The sequence below is a fragment of the Hyla sarda genome, unplaced genomic scaffold, assembly GCF_029499605.1.
Source record: "Hyla sarda isolate aHylSar1 unplaced genomic scaffold, aHylSar1.hap1 scaffold_2481, whole genome shotgun sequence".
Lineage (NCBI taxonomy): Eukaryota > Metazoa > Chordata > Amphibia > Anura > Hylidae > Hyla > Hyla sarda.
Window position 1 is genome coordinate 20,253 of NW_026609168.1, and position 18,937 is coordinate 39,189.

Consider the following 18,937-nt stretch of genomic DNA (forward strand, 5'->3'; position numbering starts at 1 on the left):
CCCATTTCCACCTTTTTTTCCCTTCTCTTCCTCTTACTTTTTTTTCACGTTTTTTTACGTTTTTCTCCTTTTCGCCTCTTTTCTGGGCGTATTATTCTTCTTTTTCTTCTTTTTTTTCGTCTAATGCATACCCCATCAGTGCAGCAATGCTTATTCAATACCGCCAGCAGATGGAGACACTGGGGGATAATTTTCTAAGGATTTATACTGATTTTTCCTGTCTGAATTTGTCGCACAGAAAGTTGCAGGCCAAATATGTGTGACATTTCTGCGACTTTAGCTTCTAGAGCATTTTTACAACATTATACATAGGTGCTGAATACATAAAAAGCGACTGTTCAGCGACAGACAAGTCGCATCGGCTGAAAGTAGGCCAGAATGTCAGTCCATGTTGGAGCAGGTTTAGATACAGTCTAAAGTATAGATCTCAAAGTCTGTGCACAGAATTTAGCAAGGGCCTCGCACCTTCTGATGCATCAGGTAGGTGCACAATAGCATAGCCTAACCCTCTGTACTTTGGTCTATATTGATGCGGGACATAGACAGCCAGCTGATGACCAATCCATTAGTGCAATGGATGGCTGGAAGCATTTGTCTTTGCCTTTGCAATACCACAGAAGCAATGCATGGTCAATGTACAGCAATGACACACCTGTGTGAACAGCCAGGAGACCCCCCCCCCCCCCCCCCATGTTATGTTACATAGTTACATAGTTAGTACGGTCGAAAAAAGACATATGTCCATCAAGTTCAACCAGGGAATTAAGGGGTAGGGGTGTGGCGCGATATTGGGGAAGGGATGAGATTTTATATTTCTTCATAAGCATTAATCTTATTTTGTCAATTAGGAACATTCAGCACCCACCCGCTATCAAGGCAGCTGCCTATCATGTCATGCCCTACCTGCACAGGTGTGCTGGCTACTCAAATGATCCAATTAAGGAGGCCATTTAGTCAGCAGCAGCAGAAGTCCTGTGCCTGGACGCTCCAACAGCGGCCAGACACAAGCAGAAGCAGCAGCAGCAGCACCACCTTTTGTTTTTTGGCTGCAGCAGCAAGGCCCACAGGGCTGGCTAGCTGGCTAGCCAGCAAGCAGGTAGCAATGAAAGTAGGAATCTTTCTTTTTAACCCTGTAAGGGGGTGGTGCACTGTACCCGAAGATACTGCCATATCGGGTCAATGCATAGGGCGACGGAAGCAAGCTTCGAAATCGGCCCCCGTTCTCAAAAATCCATTTAATATATGGTCCCCAGATAGGGGACGTATCAGATATTAAACTGATAAGAACAGATACTACACTTGATCTTAGCCAAAAGGCCGAGAAGCGATAACCGTGAAAGGGGCGGGCCCAACAAGGTCCCCTTCATGGGCACTATCACTGCTTGCTGTCAGGGAGGCTGCCAGACAATTTTCCATGCACACTCTGGGCTGGGGGGCAGTCAACCACCAGTACACACAGCAGAACCTAAACCCATACCATTATTGCTAAGCAGCAAGACAGGGGCCCATTGCACTCCCACGGGGCCTTTTTAAATGCAATCCATAACCCGGATTTGCCAGGAACCCTTCTTACTCCTCCTACTTGCATGTGACACTGGGCTTAGGATCTGCATAGGAAACACACACACAAGCACACACCTACCTTTGTTGCCTGCAGATGCCTCCTTGGCTGTCCCCAAACGGTATCAAACCAACACCCACGGGAAGCTGTAAGCATAGAGGACATGCCTGCACCCCATTGGACTTACCTGTGTGGGTTAAATCCGGGTTATTTGACAACCTATGGCGGTGATGGTTCTGCTCAGGCAGAGCAGTGCTGATGCTCCTCATAAAGCTGTCGCTGCTGTGAAGGTTCTAGGTGACATCACAAATCCCTATGGTTACATACACAACAAAGCTGGGTTGTTGTTGTTTACACTCTGCAAGGCCTGTGGAAGTGAGTGACATCATAGCACTGTAGTTCTGAGGGTTCTAGATGGATGCAACAATCTCCTGTTGCTTCTATGAAGGCCATAATAGACGACATCACCAAACAGCTCCATAGTCACATACACAGCAAAGGAGAGATGTTGTTTACACCTAGTGATGTCAGTGGTATTGAGTGACATCACAGCACAGTGCTAAGGCTCCTGGGCCTGGACACAGCAGCGGCTGCAATATCTCAACGGAGAATACGTTTATATATATGTGTGTGTGTGCGCGTATATATATATATATATATATATATATATATATATATATATTTCTCCGCCGAAATCACTTTTAAACCCATTTCCACCTTTTTTTCCCTTCTCTTCCTCTTACTTTTTTTTCACGTTTTTTTACGTTTTTCTCCTTTTCGCCTCTTTTCTGGGCGTATTATTCTTCTTTTTCTTCTTTTTTTTCGTCTAATGCATACCCCATCAGTGCAGCAATGCTTATTCAATACCGCCAGCAGATGGAGACACTGGGGGATAATTTTCTAAGGATTTATACTGATTTTTCCTGTCTGAATTTGTCGCACAGAAAGTTGCAGGCCAAATATGTGTGACATTTCTGCGACTTTAGCTTCTAGAGCATTTTTACAACATTATACATAGGTGCTGAATACATAAAAAGCGACTGTTCAGCGACAGACAAGTCGCATCGGCTGAAAGTAGGCCAGAATGTCAGTCCATGTTGGAGCAGGTTTAGATACAGTCTAAAGTATAGATCTCAAAGTCTGTGCACAGAATTTAGCAAGGGCCTCGCACCTTCTGATGCATCAGGTAGGTGCACAATAGCATAGCCTAACCCTCTGTACTTTGGTCTATATTGATGCGGGACATAGACAGCCAGCTGATGACCAATCCATTAGTGCAATGGATGGCTGGAAGCATTTGTCTTTGCCTTTGCAATACCACAGAAGCAATGCATGGTCAATGTACAGCAATGACACACCTGTGTGAACAGCCAGGAGACCCCCCCCCCATGTTATGTTACATAGTTACATAGTTAGTACGGTCGAAAAAAGACATATGTCCATCAAGTTCAACCAGGGAATTAAGGGGTAGGGGTGTGGCGCGATATTGGGGAAGGGATGAGATTTTATATTTCTTCATAAGCATTAATCTTATTTTGTCAATTAGGAACATTCAGCACCCACCCGCTATCAAGGCAGCTGCCTATCATGTCATGCCCTACCTGCACAGGTGTGCTGGCTACTCAAATGATCCAATTAAGGAGGCCATTTAGTCAGCAGCAGCAGAAGTCCTGTGCCTGGACGCTCCAACAGCGGCCAGACACAAGCAGAAGCAGCAGCAGCAGCACCACCTTTTGTTTTTTGGCTGCAGCAGCAAGGCCCACAGGGCTGGCTAGCTGGCTAGCCAGCAAGCAGGTAGCAATGAAAGTAGGAATCTTTCTTTTTAACCCTGTAAGGGGGTGGTGCACTGTACCCGAAGATACTGCCATATCGGGTCAATGCATAGGGCGACGGAAGCAAGCTTCGAAATCGGCCCCCGTTCTCAAAAATCCATTTAATATATGGTCCCCAGATAGGGGACGTATCAGATATTAAACTGATAAGAACAGATTCTTTATCTAAAGCTGAGGAACGTGCTTTCGATTCACCCAAAGTGCAAGAAAAAGTGCAAACGTGTTACACTAAAAAAAGTGCACAAAGGATGCGGTCTATCGCAAGCCCTTCTCCGATAGGAGAGAGGCCCCCCAACAAACCTTACCCTTCGCCTCCGGACCAAAAGGTACCTGCGAGGTTCCAGGTTCGATGTCCCTTTTCGCCGAAGCTACTAGGGGACCACAAATGCTCCCGGCATCCCCCTTGGCGTTAGCCAAGGTATCTGCCCGCAGAGCCGATTACGGTAGGTACCCTGCCAAAGCAGGAGTACCCGGGGTGTTTGCAGGGAGGTGCGGAACCTAATGGCCACACACACCTCCCCTAGACCGCCAGGAGGGACACCCAGAAGGGCAACCGCATCCTGACAAATCCTGTGAACACACAACACGCAAAAAGTGACACAGTGAGACAAAAAAGAAATAAATAAGTGAATGTGTGCAGATATACTGCCCGGACATCCGGCCGGATCTATAAAAATTTCTCTGATCCTAGCCAGAAGGCCGGGAATCAAGAGGTGAGTGCCACAAGGTGAAGAGATTATGGTGCCCGTGCTTCAACTCAGTGAGTCTATTCTCCCAGTGAGTTTCGGCAACTCGGGGTCACCACTCCCCGAGGCACAAAAGTACCTCGGCTCTAGACCCTCTCAGCCTCATGGCGAGACCCGGAGGGAACAGGTCACATCGGGGCAGCCGTCGAGCTGATTCCTCAGAACCAGCCCCGGAAAGCCCTGGTACACCTGCATCCTCCATGCAGCACCCATCCCCACCAGCCCCATACCGGCGTTACTGTACACTGGCATGAAAAACTGATAAGAACAGATACTACACTTGATCTTAGCCAAAAGGCCGAGAAGCGATAACCGTGAAAGGGGCGGGCCCAACAAGGTCCCCTTCATGGGCACTATCACTGCTTGCTGTCAGGGAGGCTGCCAGACAATTTTCCATGCACACTCTGGGCTGGGGGGCAGTCAACCACCAGTACACACAGCAGAACCTAAACCCATACCATTATTGCTAAGCAGCAAGACAGGGGCCCATTGCACTCCCACGGGGCCTTTTTAAATGCAATCCATAACCCGGATTTGCCAGGAACCCTTCTTACTCCTCCTACTTGCATGTGACACTGGGCTTAGGATCTGCATAGGAAACACACACACAAGCACACACCTACCTTTGTTGCCTGCAGATGCCTCCTTGGCTGTCCCCAAACGGTATCAAACCAACACCCACGGGAAGCTGTAAGCATAGAGGACATGCCTGCACCCCATTGGACTTACCTGTGTGGGTTAAATCCGGGTTATTTGACAACCTATGGCGGTGATGGTTCTGCTCAGGCAGAGCAGTGCTGATGCTCCTCATAAAGCTGTCGCTGCTGTGAAGGTTCTAGGTGACATCACAAATCCCTATGGTTACATACACAACAAAGCTGGGTTGTTGTTGTTTACACTCTGCAAGGCCTGTGGAAGTGAGTGACATCATAGCACTGTAGTTCTGAGGGTTCTAGATGGATGCAACAATCTCCTGTTGCTTCTATGAAGGCCATAATAGACGACATCACCAAACAGCTCCATAGTCACATACACAGCAAAGGAGAGATGTTGTTTACACCTAGTGATGTCAGTGGTATTGAGTGACATCACAGCACAGTGCTAAGGCTCCTGGGCCTGGACACAGCAGCGGCTGCAATATCTCAACGGAGAATACGTTTATATATATGTGTGTGTGTGCGCGTATATATATATATATATATATATATATATATATATTTCTCCGCCGAAATCACTTTTAAACCCATTTCCACCTTTTTTTCCCTTCTCTTCCTCTTACTTTTTTTTCACGTTTTTTTACGTTTTTCTCCTTTTCGCCTCTTTTCTGGGCGTATTATTCTTCTTTTTCTTCTTTTTTTTCGTCTAATGCATACCCCATCAGTGCAGCAATGCTTATTCAATACCGCCAGCAGATGGAGACACTGGGGGATAATTTTCTAAGGATTTATACTGATTTTTCCTGTCTGAATTTGTCGCACAGAAAGTTGCAGGCCAAATATGTGTGACATTTCTGCGACTTTAGCTTCTAGAGCATTTTTACAACATTATACATAGGTGCTGAATACATAAAAAGCGACTGTTCAGCGACAGACAAGTCGCATCGGCTGAAAGTAGGCCAGAATGTCAGTCCATGTTGGAGCAGGTTTAGATACAGTCTAAAGTATAGATCTCAAAGTCTGTGCACAGAATTTAGCAAGGGCCTCGCACCTTCTGATGCATCAGGTAGGTGCACAATAGCATAGCCTAACCCTCTGTACTTTGGTCTATATTGATGCGGGACATAGACAGCCAGCTGATGACCAATCCATTAGTGCAATGGATGGCTGGAAGCATTTGTCTTTGCCTTTGCAATACCACAGAAGCAATGCATGGTCAATGTACAGCAATGACACACCTGTGTGAACAGCCAGGAGACCCCCCCCCCCCCCCCCCCCCATGTTATGTTACATAGTTACATAGTTAGTACGGTCGAAAAAAGACATATGTCCATCAAGTTCAACCAGGGAATTAAGGGGTAGGGGTGTGGCGCGATATTGGGGAAGGGATGAGATTTTATATTTCTTCATAAGCATTAATCTTATTTTGTCAATTAGGAACATTCAGCACCCACCCGCTATCAAGGCAGCTGCCTATCATGTCATGCCCTACCTGCACAGGTGTGCTGGCTACTCAAATGATCCAATTAAGGAGGCCATTTAGTCAGCAGCAGCAGAAGTCCTGTGCCTGGACGCTCCAACAGCGGCCAGACACAAGCAGAAGCAGCAGCAGCAGCACCACCTTTTGTTTTTTGGCTGCAGCAGCAAGGCCCACAGGGCTGGCTAGCTGGCTAGCCAGCAAGCAGGTAGCAATGAAAGTAGGAATCTTTCTTTTTAACCCTGTAAGGGGGTGGTGCACTGTACCCGAAGATACTGCCATATCGGGTCAATGCATAGGGCGACGGAAGCAAGCTTCGAAATCGGCCCCCGTTCTCAAAAATCCATTTAATATATGGTCCCCAGATAGGGGACGTATCAGATATTAAACTGATAAGAACAGATACTACACTTGATCTTAGCCAAAAGGCCGAGAAGCGATAACCGTGAAAGGGGCGGGCCCAACAAGGTCCCCTTCATGGGCACTATCACTGCTTGCTGTCAGGGAGGCTGCCAGACAATTTTCCATGCACACTCTGGGCTGGGGGGCAGTCAACCACCAGTACACACAGCAGAACCTAAACCCATACCATTATTGCTAAGCAGCAAGACAGGGGCCCATTGCACTCCCACGGGGCCTTTTTAAATGCAATCCATAACCCGGATTTGCCAGGAACCCTTCTTACTCCTCCTACTTGCATGTGACACTGGGCTTAGGATCTGCATAGGAAACACACACACAAGCACACACCTACCTTTGTTGCCTGCAGATGCCTCCTTGGCTGTCCCCAAACGGTATCAAACCAACACCCACGGGAAGCTGTAAGCATAGAGGACATGCCTGCACCCCATTGGACTTACCTGTGTGGGTTAAATCCGGGTTATTTGACAACCTATGGCGGTGATGGTTCTGCTCAGGCAGAGCAGTGCTGATGCTCCTCATAAAGCTGTCGCTGCTGTGAAGGTTCTAGGTGACATCACAAATCCCTATGGTTACATACACAACAAAGCTGGGTTGTTGTTGTTTACACTCTGCAAGGCCTGTGGAAGTGAGTGACATCATAGCACTGTAGTTCTGAGGGTTCTAGATGGATGCAACAATCTCCTGTTGCTTCTATGAAGGCCATAATAGACGACATCACCAAACAGCTCCATAGTCACATACACAGCAAAGGAGAGATGTTGTTTACACCTAGTGATGTCAGTGGTATTGAGTGACATCACAGCACAGTGCTAAGGCTCCTGGGCCTGGACACAGCAGCGGCTGCAATATCTCAACGGAGAATACGTTTATATATATGTGTGTGTGTGCGCGTATATATATATATATATATATATATATATATATATATATATATATATATTTCTCCGCCGAAATCACTTTTAAACCCATTTCCACCTTTTTTTCCCTTCTCTTCCTCTTACTTTTTTTTCACGTTTTTTTACGTTTTTCTCCTTTTCGCCTCTTTTCTGGGCGTATTATTCTTCTTTTTCTTCTTTTTTTTCGTCTAATGCATACCCCATCAGTGCAGCAATGCTTATTCAATACCGCCAGCAGATGGAGACACTGGGGGATAATTTTCTAAGGATTTATACTGATTTTTCCTGTCTGAATTTGTCGCACAGAAAGTTGCAGGCCAAATATGTGTGACATTTCTGCGACTTTAGCTTCTAGAGCATTTTTACAACATTATACATAGGTGCTGAATACATAAAAAGCGACTGTTCAGCGACAGACAAGTCGCATCGGCTGAAAGTAGGCCAGAATGTCAGTCCATGTTGGAGCAGGTTTAGATACAGTCTAAAGTATAGATCTCAAAGTCTGTGCACAGAATTTAGCAAGGGCCTCGCACCTTCTGATGCATCAGGTAGGTGCACAATAGCATAGCCTAACCCTCTGTACTTTGGTCTATATTGATGCGGGACATAGACAGCCAGCTGATGACCAATCCATTAGTGCAATGGATGGCTGGAAGCATTTGTCTTTGCCTTTGCAATACCACAGAAGCAATGCATGGTCAATGTACAGCAATGACACACCTGTGTGAACAGCCAGGAGACCCCCCCCCCCCCCCCATGTTATGTTACATAGTTACATAGTTAGTACGGTCGAAAAAAGACATATGTCCATCAAGTTCAACCAGGGAATTAAGGGGTAGGGGTGTGGCGCGATATTGGGGAAGGGATGAGATTTTATATTTCTTCATAAGCATTAATCTTATTTTGTCAATTAGGAACATTCAGCACCCACCCGCTATCAAGGCAGCTGCCTATCATGTCATGCCCTACCTGCACAGGTGTGCTGGCTACTCAAATGATCCAATTAAGGAGGCCATTTAGTCAGCAGCAGCAGAAGTCCTGTGCCTGGACGCTCCAACAGCGGCCAGACACAAGCAGAAGCAGCAGCAGCAGCACCACCTTTTGTTTTTTGGCTGCAGCAGCAAGGCCCACAGGGCTGGCTAGCTGGCTAGCCAGCAAGCAGGTAGCAATGAAAGTAGGAATCTTTCTTTTTAACCCTGTAAGGGGGTGGTGCACTGTACCCGAAGATACTGCCATATCGGGTCAATGCATAGGGCGACGGAAGCAAGCTTCGAAATCGGCCCCCGTTCTCAAAAATCCATTTAATATATGGTCCCCAGATAGGGGACGTATCAGATATTAAACTGATAAGAACAGATTCTTTATCTAAAGCTGAGGAACGTGCTTTCGATTCACCCAAAGTGCAAGAAAAAGTGCAAACGTGTTACACTAAAAAAAGTGCACAAAGGATGCGGTCTATCGCAAGCCCTTCTCCGATAGGAGAGAGGCCCCCCAACAAACCTTACCCTTCGCCTCCGGACCAAAAGGTACCTGCGAGGTTCCAGGTTCGATGTCCCTTTTCGCCGAAGCTACTAGGGGACCACAAATGCTCCCGGCATCCCCCTTGGCGTTAGCCAAGGTATCTGCCCGCAGAGCCGATTACGGTAGGTACCCTGCCAAAGCAGGAGTACCCGGGGTGTTTGCAGGGAGGTGCGGAACCTAATGGCCACACACACCTCCCCTAGACCGCCAGGAGGGACACCCAGAAGGGCAACCGCATCCTGACAAATCCTGTGAACACACAACACGCAAAAAGTGACACAGTGAGACAAAAAAGAAATAAATAAGTGAATGTGTGCAGATATACTGCCCGGACATCCGGCCGGATCTATAAAAATTTCTCTGATCCTAGCCAGAAGGCCGGGAATCAAGAGGTGAGTGCCACAAGGTGAAGAGATTATGGTGCCCGTGCTTCAACTCAGTGAGTCTATTCTCCCAGTGAGTTTCGGCAACTCGGGGTCACCACTCCCCGAGGCACAAAAGTACCTCGGCTCTAGACCCTCTCAGCCTCATGGCGAGACCCGGAGGGAACAGGTCACATCGGGGCAGCCGTCGAGCTGATTCCTCAGAACCAGCCCCGGAAAGCCCTGGTACACCTGCATCCTCCATGCAGCACCCATCCCCACCAGCCCCATACCGGCGTTACTGTACACTGGCATGAAAAACTGATAAGAACAGATACTACACTTGATCTTAGCCAAAAGGCCGAGAAGCGATAACCGTGAAAGGGGCGGGCCCAACAAGGTCCCCTTCATGGGCACTATCACTGCTTGCTGTCAGGGAGGCTGCCAGACAATTTTCCATGCACACTCTGGGCTGGGGGGCAGTCAACCACCAGTACACACAGCAGAACCTAAACCCATACCATTATTGCTAAGCAGCAAGACAGGGGCCCATTGCACTCCCACGGGGCCTTTTTAAATGCAATCCATAACCCGGATTTGCCAGGAACCCTTCTTACTCCTCCTACTTGCATGTGACACTGGGCTTAGGATCTGCATAGGAAACACACACACAAGCACACACCTACCTTTGTTGCCTGCAGATGCCTCCTTGGCTGTCCCCAAACGGTATCAAACCAACACCCACGGGAAGCTGTAAGCATAGAGGACATGCCTGCACCCCATTGGACTTACCTGTGTGGGTTAAATCCGGGTTATTTGACAACCTATGGCGGTGATGGTTCTGCTCAGGCAGAGCAGTGCTGATGCTCCTCATAAAGCTGTCGCTGCTGTGAAGGTTCTAGGTGACATCACAAATCCCTATGGTTACATACACAACAAAGCTGGGTTGTTGTTGTTTACACTCTGCAAGGCCTGTGGAAGTGAGTGACATCATAGCACTGTAGTTCTGAGGGTTCTAGATGGATGCAACAATCTCCTGTTGCTTCTATGAAGGCCATAATAGACGACATCACCAAACAGCTCCATAGTCACATACACAGCAAAGGAGAGATGTTGTTTACACCTAGTGATGTCAGTGGTATTGAGTGACATCACAGCACAGTGCTAAGGCTCCTGGGCCTGGACACAGCAGCGGCTGCAATATCTCAACGGAGAATACGTTTATATATATGTGTGTGTGTGCGCGTATATATATATATATATATATATATATATATATATTTCTCCGCCGAAATCACTTTTAAACCCATTTCCACCTTTTTTTCCCTTCTCTTCCTCTTACTTTTTTTTCACGTTTTTTTACGTTTTTCTCCTTTTCGCCTCTTTTCTGGGCGTATTATTCTTCTTTTTCTTCTTTTTTTTCGTCTAATGCATACCCCATCAGTGCAGCAATGCTTATTCAATACCGCCAGCAGATGGAGACACTGGGGGATAATTTTCTAAGGATTTATACTGATTTTTCCTGTCTGAATTTGTCGCACAGAAAGTTGCAGGCCAAATATGTGTGACATTTCTGCGACTTTAGCTTCTAGAGCATTTTTACAACATTATACATAGGTGCTGAATACATAAAAAGCGACTGTTCAGCGACAGACAAGTCGCATCGGCTGAAAGTAGGCCAGAATGTCAGTCCATGTTGGAGCAGGTTTAGATACAGTCTAAAGTATAGATCTCAAAGTCTGTGCACAGAATTTAGCAAGGGCCTCGCACCTTCTGATGCATCAGGTAGGTGCACAATAGCATAGCCTAACCCTCTGTACTTTGGTCTATATTGATGCGGGACATAGACAGCCAGCTGATGACCAATCCATTAGTGCAATGGATGGCTGGAAGCATTTGTCTTTGCCTTTGCAATACCACAGAAGCAATGCATGGTCAATGTACAGCAATGACACACCTGTGTGAACAGCCAGGAGACCCCCCCCCCCCCCCCCCATGTTATGTTACATAGTTACATAGTTAGTACGGTCGAAAAAAGACATATGTCCATCAAGTTCAACCAGGGAATTAAGGGGTAGGGGTGTGGCGCGATATTGGGGAAGGGATGAGATTTTATATTTCTTCATAAGCATTAATCTTATTTTGTCAATTAGGAACATTCAGCACCCACCCGCTATCAAGGCAGCTGCCTATCATGTCATGCCCTACCTGCACAGGTGTGCTGGCTACTCAAATGATCCAATTAAGGAGGCCATTTAGTCAGCAGCAGCAGAAGTCCTGTGCCTGGACGCTCCAACAGCGGCCAGACACAAGCAGAAGCAGCAGCAGCAGCACCACCTTTTGTTTTTTGGCTGCAGCAGCAAGGCCCACAGGGCTGGCTAGCTGGCTAGCCAGCAAGCAGGTAGCAATGAAAGTAGGAATCTTTCTTTTTAACCCTGTAAGGGGGTGGTGCACTGTACCCGAAGATACTGCCATATCGGGTCAATGCATAGGGCGACGGAAGCAAGCTTCGAAATCGGCCCCCGTTCTCAAAAATCCATTTAATATATGGTCCCCAGATAGGGGACGTATCAGATATTAAACTGATAAGAACAGATACTACACTTGATCTTAGCCAAAAGGCCGAGAAGCGATAACCGTGAAAGGGGCGGGCCCAACAAGGTCCCCTTCATGGGCACTATCACTGCTTGCTGTCAGGGAGGCTGCCAGACAATTTTCCATGCACACTCTGGGCTGGGGGGCAGTCAACCACCAGTACACACAGCAGAACCTAAACCCATACCATTATTGCTAAGCAGCAAGACAGGGGCCCATTGCACTCCCACGGGGCCTTTTTAAATGCAATCCATAACCCGGATTTGCCAGGAACCCTTCTTACTCCTCCTACTTGCATGTGACACTGGGCTTAGGATCTGCATAGGAAACACACACACAAGCACACACCTACCTTTGTTGCCTGCAGATGCCTCCTTGGCTGTCCCCAAACGGTATCAAACCAACACCCACGGGAAGCTGTAAGCATAGAGGACATGCCTGCACCCCATTGGACTTACCTGTGTGGGTTAAATCCGGGTTATTTGACAACCTATGGCGGTGATGGTTCTGCTCAGGCAGAGCAGTGCTGATGCTCCTCATAAAGCTGTCGCTGCTGTGAAGGTTCTAGGTGACATCACAAATCCCTATGGTTACATACACAACAAAGCTGGGTTGTTGTTGTTTACACTCTGCAAGGCCTGTGGAAGTGAGTGACATCATAGCACTGTAGTTCTGAGGGTTCTAGATGGATGCAACAATCTCCTGTTGCTTCTATGAAGGCCATAATAGACGACATCACCAAACAGCTCCATAGTCACATACACAGCAAAGGAGAGATGTTGTTTACACCTAGTGATGTCAGTGGTATTGAGTGACATCACAGCACAGTGCTAAGGCTCCTGGGCCTGGACACAGCAGCGGCTGCAATATCTCAACGGAGAATACGTTTATATATATGTGTGTGTGTGCGCGTATATATATATATATATATATATATATATATATATATATATATATATATTTCTCCGCCGAAATCACTTTTAAACCCATTTCCACCTTTTTTTCCCTTCTCTTCCTCTTACTTTTTTTTCACGTTTTTTTACGTTTTTCTCCTTTTCGCCTCTTTTCTGGGCGTATTATTCTTCTTTTTCTTCTTTTTTTTCGTCTAATGCATACCCCATCAGTGCAGCAATGCTTATTCAATACCGCCAGCAGATGGAGACACTGGGGGATAATTTTCTAAGGATTTATACTGATTTTTCCTGTCTGAATTTGTCGCACAGAAAGTTGCAGGCCAAATATGTGTGACATTTCTGCGACTTTAGCTTCTAGAGCATTTTTACAACATTATACATAGGTGCTGAATACATAAAAAGCGACTGTTCAGCGACAGACAAGTCGCATCGGCTGAAAGTAGGCCAGAATGTCAGTCCATGTTGGAGCAGGTTTAGATACAGTCTAAAGTATAGATCTCAAAGTCTGTGCACAGAATTTAGCAAGGGCCTCGCACCTTCTGATGCATCAGGTAGGTGCACAATAGCATAGCCTAACCCTCTGTACTTTGGTCTATATTGATGCGGGACATAGACAGCCAGCTGATGACCAATCCATTAGTGCAATGGATGGCTGGAAGCATTTGTCTTTGCCTTTGCAATACCACAGAAGCAATGCATGGTCAATGTACAGCAATGACACACCTGTGTGAACAGCCAGGAGACCCCCCCCCCCCCATGTTATGTTACATAGTTACATAGTTAGTACGGTCGAAAAAAGACATATGTCCATCAAGTTCAACCAGGGAATTAAGGGGTAGGGGTGTGGCGCGATATTGGGGAAGGGATGAGATTTTATATTTCTTCATAAGCATTAATCTTATTTTGTCAATTAGGAACATTCAGCACCCACCCGCTATCAAGGCAGCTGCCTATCATGTCATGCCCTACCTGCACAGGTGTGCTGGCTACTCAAATGATCCAATTAAGGAGGCCATTTAGTCAGCAGCAGCAGAAGTCCTGTGCCTGGACGCTCCAACAGCGGCCAGACACAAGCAGAAGCAGCAGCAGCAGCACCACCTTTTGTTTTTTGGCTGCAGCAGCAAGGCCCACAGGGCTGGCTAGCTGGCTAGCCAGCAAGCAGGTAGCAATGAAAGTAGGAATCTTTCTTTTTAACCCTGTAAGGGGGTGGTGCACTGTACCCGAAGATACTGCCATATCGGGTCAATGCATAGGGCGACGGAAGCAAGCTTCGAAATCGGCCCCCGTTCTCAAAAATCCATTTAATATATGGTCCCCAGATAGGGGACGTATCAGATATTAAACTGATAAGAACAGATACTACACTTGATCTTAGCCAAAAGGCCGAGAAGCGATAACCGTGAAAGGGGCGGGCCCAACAAGGTCCCCTTCATGGGCACTATCACTGCTTGCTGTCAGGGAGGCTGCCAGACAATTTTCCATGCACACTCTGGGCTGGGGGGCAGTCAACCACCAGTACACACAGCAGAACCTAAACCCATACCATTATTGCTAAGCAGCAAGACAGGGGCCCATTGCACTCCCACGGGGCCTTTTTAAATGCAATCCATAACCCGGATTTGCCAGGAACCCTTCTTACTCCTCCTACTTGCATGTGACACTGGGCTTAGGATCTGCATAGGAAACACACACACAAGCACACACCTACCTTTGTTGCCTGCAGATGCCTCCTTGGCTGTCCCCAAACGGTATCAAACCAACACCCACGGGAAGCTGTAAGCATAGAGGACATGCCTGCACCCCATTGGACTTACCTGTGTGGGTTAAATCCGGGTTATTTGACAACCTATGGCGGTGATGGTTCTGCTCAGGCAGAGCAGTGCTGATGCTCCTCATAAAGCTGTCGCTGCTGTGAAGGTTCTAGGTGACATCACAAATCCCTATGGTTACATACACAACAAAGCTGGGTTGTTGTTGTTTACACTCTGCAAGGCCTGTGGAAGTGAGTGACATCATAGCACTGTAGTTCTGAGGGTTCTAGATGGATGCAACAATCTCCTGTTGCTTCTATGAAGGCCATAATAGACGACATCACCAAACAGCTCCATAGTCACATACACAGCAAAGGAGAGATGTTGTTTACACCTAGTGATGTCAGTGGTATTGAGTGACATCACAGCACAGTGCTAAGGCTCCTGGGCCTGGACACAGCAGCGGCTGCAATATCTCAACGGAGAATACGTTTATATATATGTGTGTGTGTGCGCGTATATATATATATATATATATATATATATATATATATATATATATTTCTCCGCCGAAATCACTTTTAAACCCATTTCCACCTTTTTTTCCCTTCTCTTCCTCTTACTTTTTTTTCACGTTTTTTTACGTTTTTCTCCTTTTCGCCTCTTTTCTGGGCGTATTATTCTTCTTTTTCTTCTTTTTTTTCGTCTAATGCATACCCCATCAGTGCAGCAATGCTTATTCAATACCGCCAGCAGATGGAGACACTGGGGGATAATTTTCTAAGGATTTATACTGATTTTTCCTGTCTGAATTTGTCGCACAGAAAGTTGCAGGCCAAATATGTGTGACATTTCTGCGACTTTAGCTTCTAGAGCATTTTTACAACATTATACATAGGTGCTGAATACATAAAAAGCGACTGTTCAGCGACAGACAAGTCGCATCGGCTGAAAGTAGGCCAGAATGTCAGTCCATGTTGGAGCAGGTTTAGATACAGTCTAAAGTATAGATCTCAAAGTCTGTGCACAGAATTTAGCAAGGGCCTCGCACCTTCTGATGCATCAGGTAGGTGCACAATAGCATAGCCTAACCCTCTGTACTTTGGTCTATATTGATGCGGGACATAGACAGCCAGCTGATGACCAATCCATTAGTGCAATGGATGGCTGGAAGCATTTGTCTTTGCCTTTGCAATACCACAGAAGCAATGCATGGTCAATGTACAGCAATGACACACCTGTGTGAACAGCCAGGAGACCCCCCCCCCCCCCCATGTTATGTTACATAGTTACATAGTTAGTACGGTCGAAAAAAGACATATGTCCATCAAGTTCAACCAGGGAATTAAGGGGTAGGGGTGTGGCGCGATATTGGGGAAGGGATGAGATTTTATATTTCTTCATAAGCATTAATCTTATTTTGTCAATTAGGAACATTCAGCACCCACCCGCTATCAAGGCAGCTGCCTATCATGTCATGCCCTACCTGCACAGGTGTGCTGGCTACTCAAATGATCCAATTAAGGAGGCCATTTAGTCAGCAGCAGCAGAAGTCCTGTGCCTGGACGCTCCAACAGCGGCCAGACACAAGCAGAAGCAGCAGCAGCAGCACCACCTTTTGTTTTTTGGCTGCAGCAGCAAGGCCCACAGGGCTGGCTAGCTGGCTAGCCAGCAAGCAGGTAGCAATGAAAGTAGGAATCTTTCTTTTTAACCCTGTAAGGGGGTGGTGAACTGTACCAGAAGATACTGCCATATCGGGTCAATGCCTAGGGCGACGGAAGCAAGCTTCGAAATCGGCCCCCGTTCTCAAAAATCCATTTAATATATGGTCCCCAGATAGGGGACGTATCAGATATTAAACTGATAAGAACAGATACTACACTTGATCTTAGCCAAAAGGCCGAGAAGCGATAACCGTGAAAGGGGCGGGCCCAACAAGGTCCCCTTCATGGGCACTATCACTGCTTGCTGTCAGGGAGGCTGCCAGACAATTTTCCATGCACACTCTGGGCTGGGGGGCAGTCAACCACCAGTACACACAGCAGAACCTAAACCCATACCATTATTGCTAAGCAGCAAGACAGGGGCCCATTGCACTCCCACGGGGCCTTTTTAAATGCAATCCATAACCCGGATTTGCCAGGAACCCTTCTTACTCCTCCTACTTGCATGTGACACTGGGCTTAGGATCTGCATAGGAAACACACACACAAGCACACACCTACCTTTGTTGCCTGCAGATGCCTCCTTGGCTGTCCCCAAACGGTATCAAACCAACACCCACGGGAAGCTGTAAGCATAGAGGACATGCCTGCACCCCATTGGACTTACCTGTGTGGGTTAAATCCGGGTTATTTGACAACCTATGGCGGTGATGGTTCTGCTCAGGCAGAGCAGTGCTGATGCTCCTCATAAAGCTGTCGCTGCTGTGAAGGTTCTAGGTGACATCACAAATCCCTATGGTTACATACACAACAAAGCTGGGTTGTTGTTGTTTACACTCTGCAAGGCCTGTGGAAGTGAGTGACATCATAGCACTGTAGTTCTGAGGGTTCTAGATGGATGCAACAATCTCCTGTTGCTTCTATGAAGGCCATAATAGACGACATCACCAAACAGCTCCATAGTCACATACACAGCAAAGGAGAGATGTTGTTTACACCTAGTGATGTCAGTGGTATTGAGTGACATCACAGCACAGTGCTAAGGCTCCTGGGCCTGGACACAGCAGCGGCTGCAATATCTCAACGGAGAATACGTTTATATATATGTGTGTGTGTGCGCGTATATATATATATATATATATATATATATATATATATATATATTTCTCCGCCGAAATCACTTTTAAACCCATTTCCACCTTTTTTTCCCTTCTCTTCCTCTTACTTTTTTTTCACGTTTTTTTACGTTTTTCTCCTTTTCGCCTCTTTTCTGGGCGTATTATTCTTCTTTTTCTTCTTTTTTTTCGTCTAATGCATACCCCATCAGTGCAGCAATGCTTATTCAATACCGCCAGCAGATGGAGACACTGGGGGATAATTTTCTAAGGATTTATACTGATTTTTCCTGTCTGAATTTGTCGCACAGAAAGTTGCAGGCCAAATATGTGTGACATTTCTGCGACTTTAGCTTCTAGAGCATTTTTACAACATTATACATAGGTGCTGAATACATAAAAAGCGACTGTTCAGCGACAGACAAGTCGCATCGGCTGAAAGTAGGCCAGAATGTCAGTCCATGTTGGAGCAGGTTTAGATACAGTCTAAAGTATAGATCTCAAAGTCTGTGCACAGAATTTAGCAAGGGCCTCGCACCTTCTGATGCATCAGGTAGGTGCACAATAGCATAGCCTAACCCTCTGTACTTTGGTCTATATTGATGCGGGACATAGACAGCCAGCTGATGACCAATCCATTAGTGCAATGGATGGCTGGAAGCATTTGTCTTTGCCTTTGCAATACCACAGAAGCAATGCATGGTCAATGTACAGCAATGACACACCTGTGTGAACAGCCAGGAGACCCCCCCCCCCCCCATGTTATGTTACATAGTTACATAGTTAGTACGGTCGAAAAAAGACATATGTCCATCAAGTTCAACCAGGGAATTAAGGGGTAGGGGTGTGGCGCGATATTGGGGAAGGGATGAGATTTTATATTTCTTCATAAGCATTAATCTTATTTTGTCAATTAGGAACATTCAGCACCCACCCGCTATCAAGGCAGCTGCCTATCATGTCATGCCCTACCTGCACAGGTGTGCTGGCTACTCAAATGATCCAATTAAGGAGGCCATTTAGTCAGCAGCAGCAGAAGTCCTGTGCCTGGACGCTCCAACAGCGGCCAGACACAAGCAGAAGCAGCAGAAGCAGCAGCAGCAGCACCACCTTTTGTTTTTTGGCTGCAGCAGCAAGGCCCACAGGGCTGGCTAGCTGGCTAGCCAGCAAGCAGGTAGCAATGAAAGTAGGAATCTTTCTTTTTAACCCTGTAAGGGGGTGGTGCACTGTACCCGAAGATACTGCCATATCGGGTCAATGCATAGGGCGACGGAAGCAAGCTTCGAAATCGGCCCCCGTTCTCAAAAATCCATTTAATATATGGTCCCCAGATAGGGGACGTATCAGATATTAAACTGATAAGAACAGATACTACACTTGATCTTAGCCAAAAGGCCGAGAAGCGATAACCGTGAAAGGGGCGA

The 18,937-nt window shown here is 46.7% G+C and overlaps 8 non-coding genes and 2 pseudogenes across 8 annotated transcripts; all 10 read right to left on the reverse strand.

The window, feature by feature from the left end:
* Positions 1-1,138: 1,138 nt before the first annotated feature.
* Positions 1,139-1,329, reverse strand: LOC130323388 (U2 spliceosomal RNA). Its single transcript, XR_008868706.1, has one exon. It is a non-coding gene; the product is annotated as a U2 spliceosomal RNA (small nuclear RNA).
* A 2,068-nt stretch (positions 1,330-3,397) lies between these two features.
* On the reverse strand, positions 3,398-3,607 carry LOC130323398 (U2 spliceosomal RNA; annotated as a pseudogene).
* A 654-nt stretch (positions 3,608-4,261) lies between these two features.
* LOC130323401 (U2 spliceosomal RNA) lies at positions 4,262-4,449 on the reverse strand. Its single transcript, XR_008868715.1, has one exon. It is a non-coding gene; the product is annotated as a U2 spliceosomal RNA (small nuclear RNA).
* Positions 4,450-6,522: 2,073 nt separating this feature from the next.
* On the reverse strand, positions 6,523-6,713 carry LOC130323390 (U2 spliceosomal RNA). The gene has a single exon (XR_008868707.1). It is a non-coding gene; the product is annotated as a U2 spliceosomal RNA (small nuclear RNA).
* Positions 6,714-8,795: 2,082 nt separating this feature from the next.
* On the reverse strand, positions 8,796-9,005 carry LOC130323399 (U2 spliceosomal RNA; annotated as a pseudogene).
* A 654-nt stretch (positions 9,006-9,659) lies between these two features.
* Positions 9,660-9,847, reverse strand: LOC130323402 (U2 spliceosomal RNA). The gene has a single exon (XR_008868716.1). It is a non-coding gene; the product is annotated as a U2 spliceosomal RNA (small nuclear RNA).
* Positions 9,848-11,917: 2,070 nt separating this feature from the next.
* On the reverse strand, positions 11,918-12,108 carry LOC130323391 (U2 spliceosomal RNA). The gene has a single exon (XR_008868708.1). It is a non-coding gene; the product is annotated as a U2 spliceosomal RNA (small nuclear RNA).
* A 2,079-nt stretch (positions 12,109-14,187) lies between these two features.
* Positions 14,188-14,378, reverse strand: LOC130323392 (U2 spliceosomal RNA). Its single transcript, XR_008868709.1, has one exon. It is a non-coding gene; the product is annotated as a U2 spliceosomal RNA (small nuclear RNA).
* Positions 14,379-16,455: 2,077 nt separating this feature from the next.
* LOC130323396 (U2 spliceosomal RNA) lies at positions 16,456-16,646 on the reverse strand. Its single transcript, XR_008868713.1, has one exon. It is a non-coding gene; the product is annotated as a U2 spliceosomal RNA (small nuclear RNA).
* Positions 16,647-18,729: 2,083 nt separating this feature from the next.
* Positions 18,730-18,920, reverse strand: LOC130323393 (U2 spliceosomal RNA). Its single transcript, XR_008868710.1, has one exon. It is a non-coding gene; the product is annotated as a U2 spliceosomal RNA (small nuclear RNA).
* Positions 18,921-18,937: the final 17 nt, after the last annotated feature.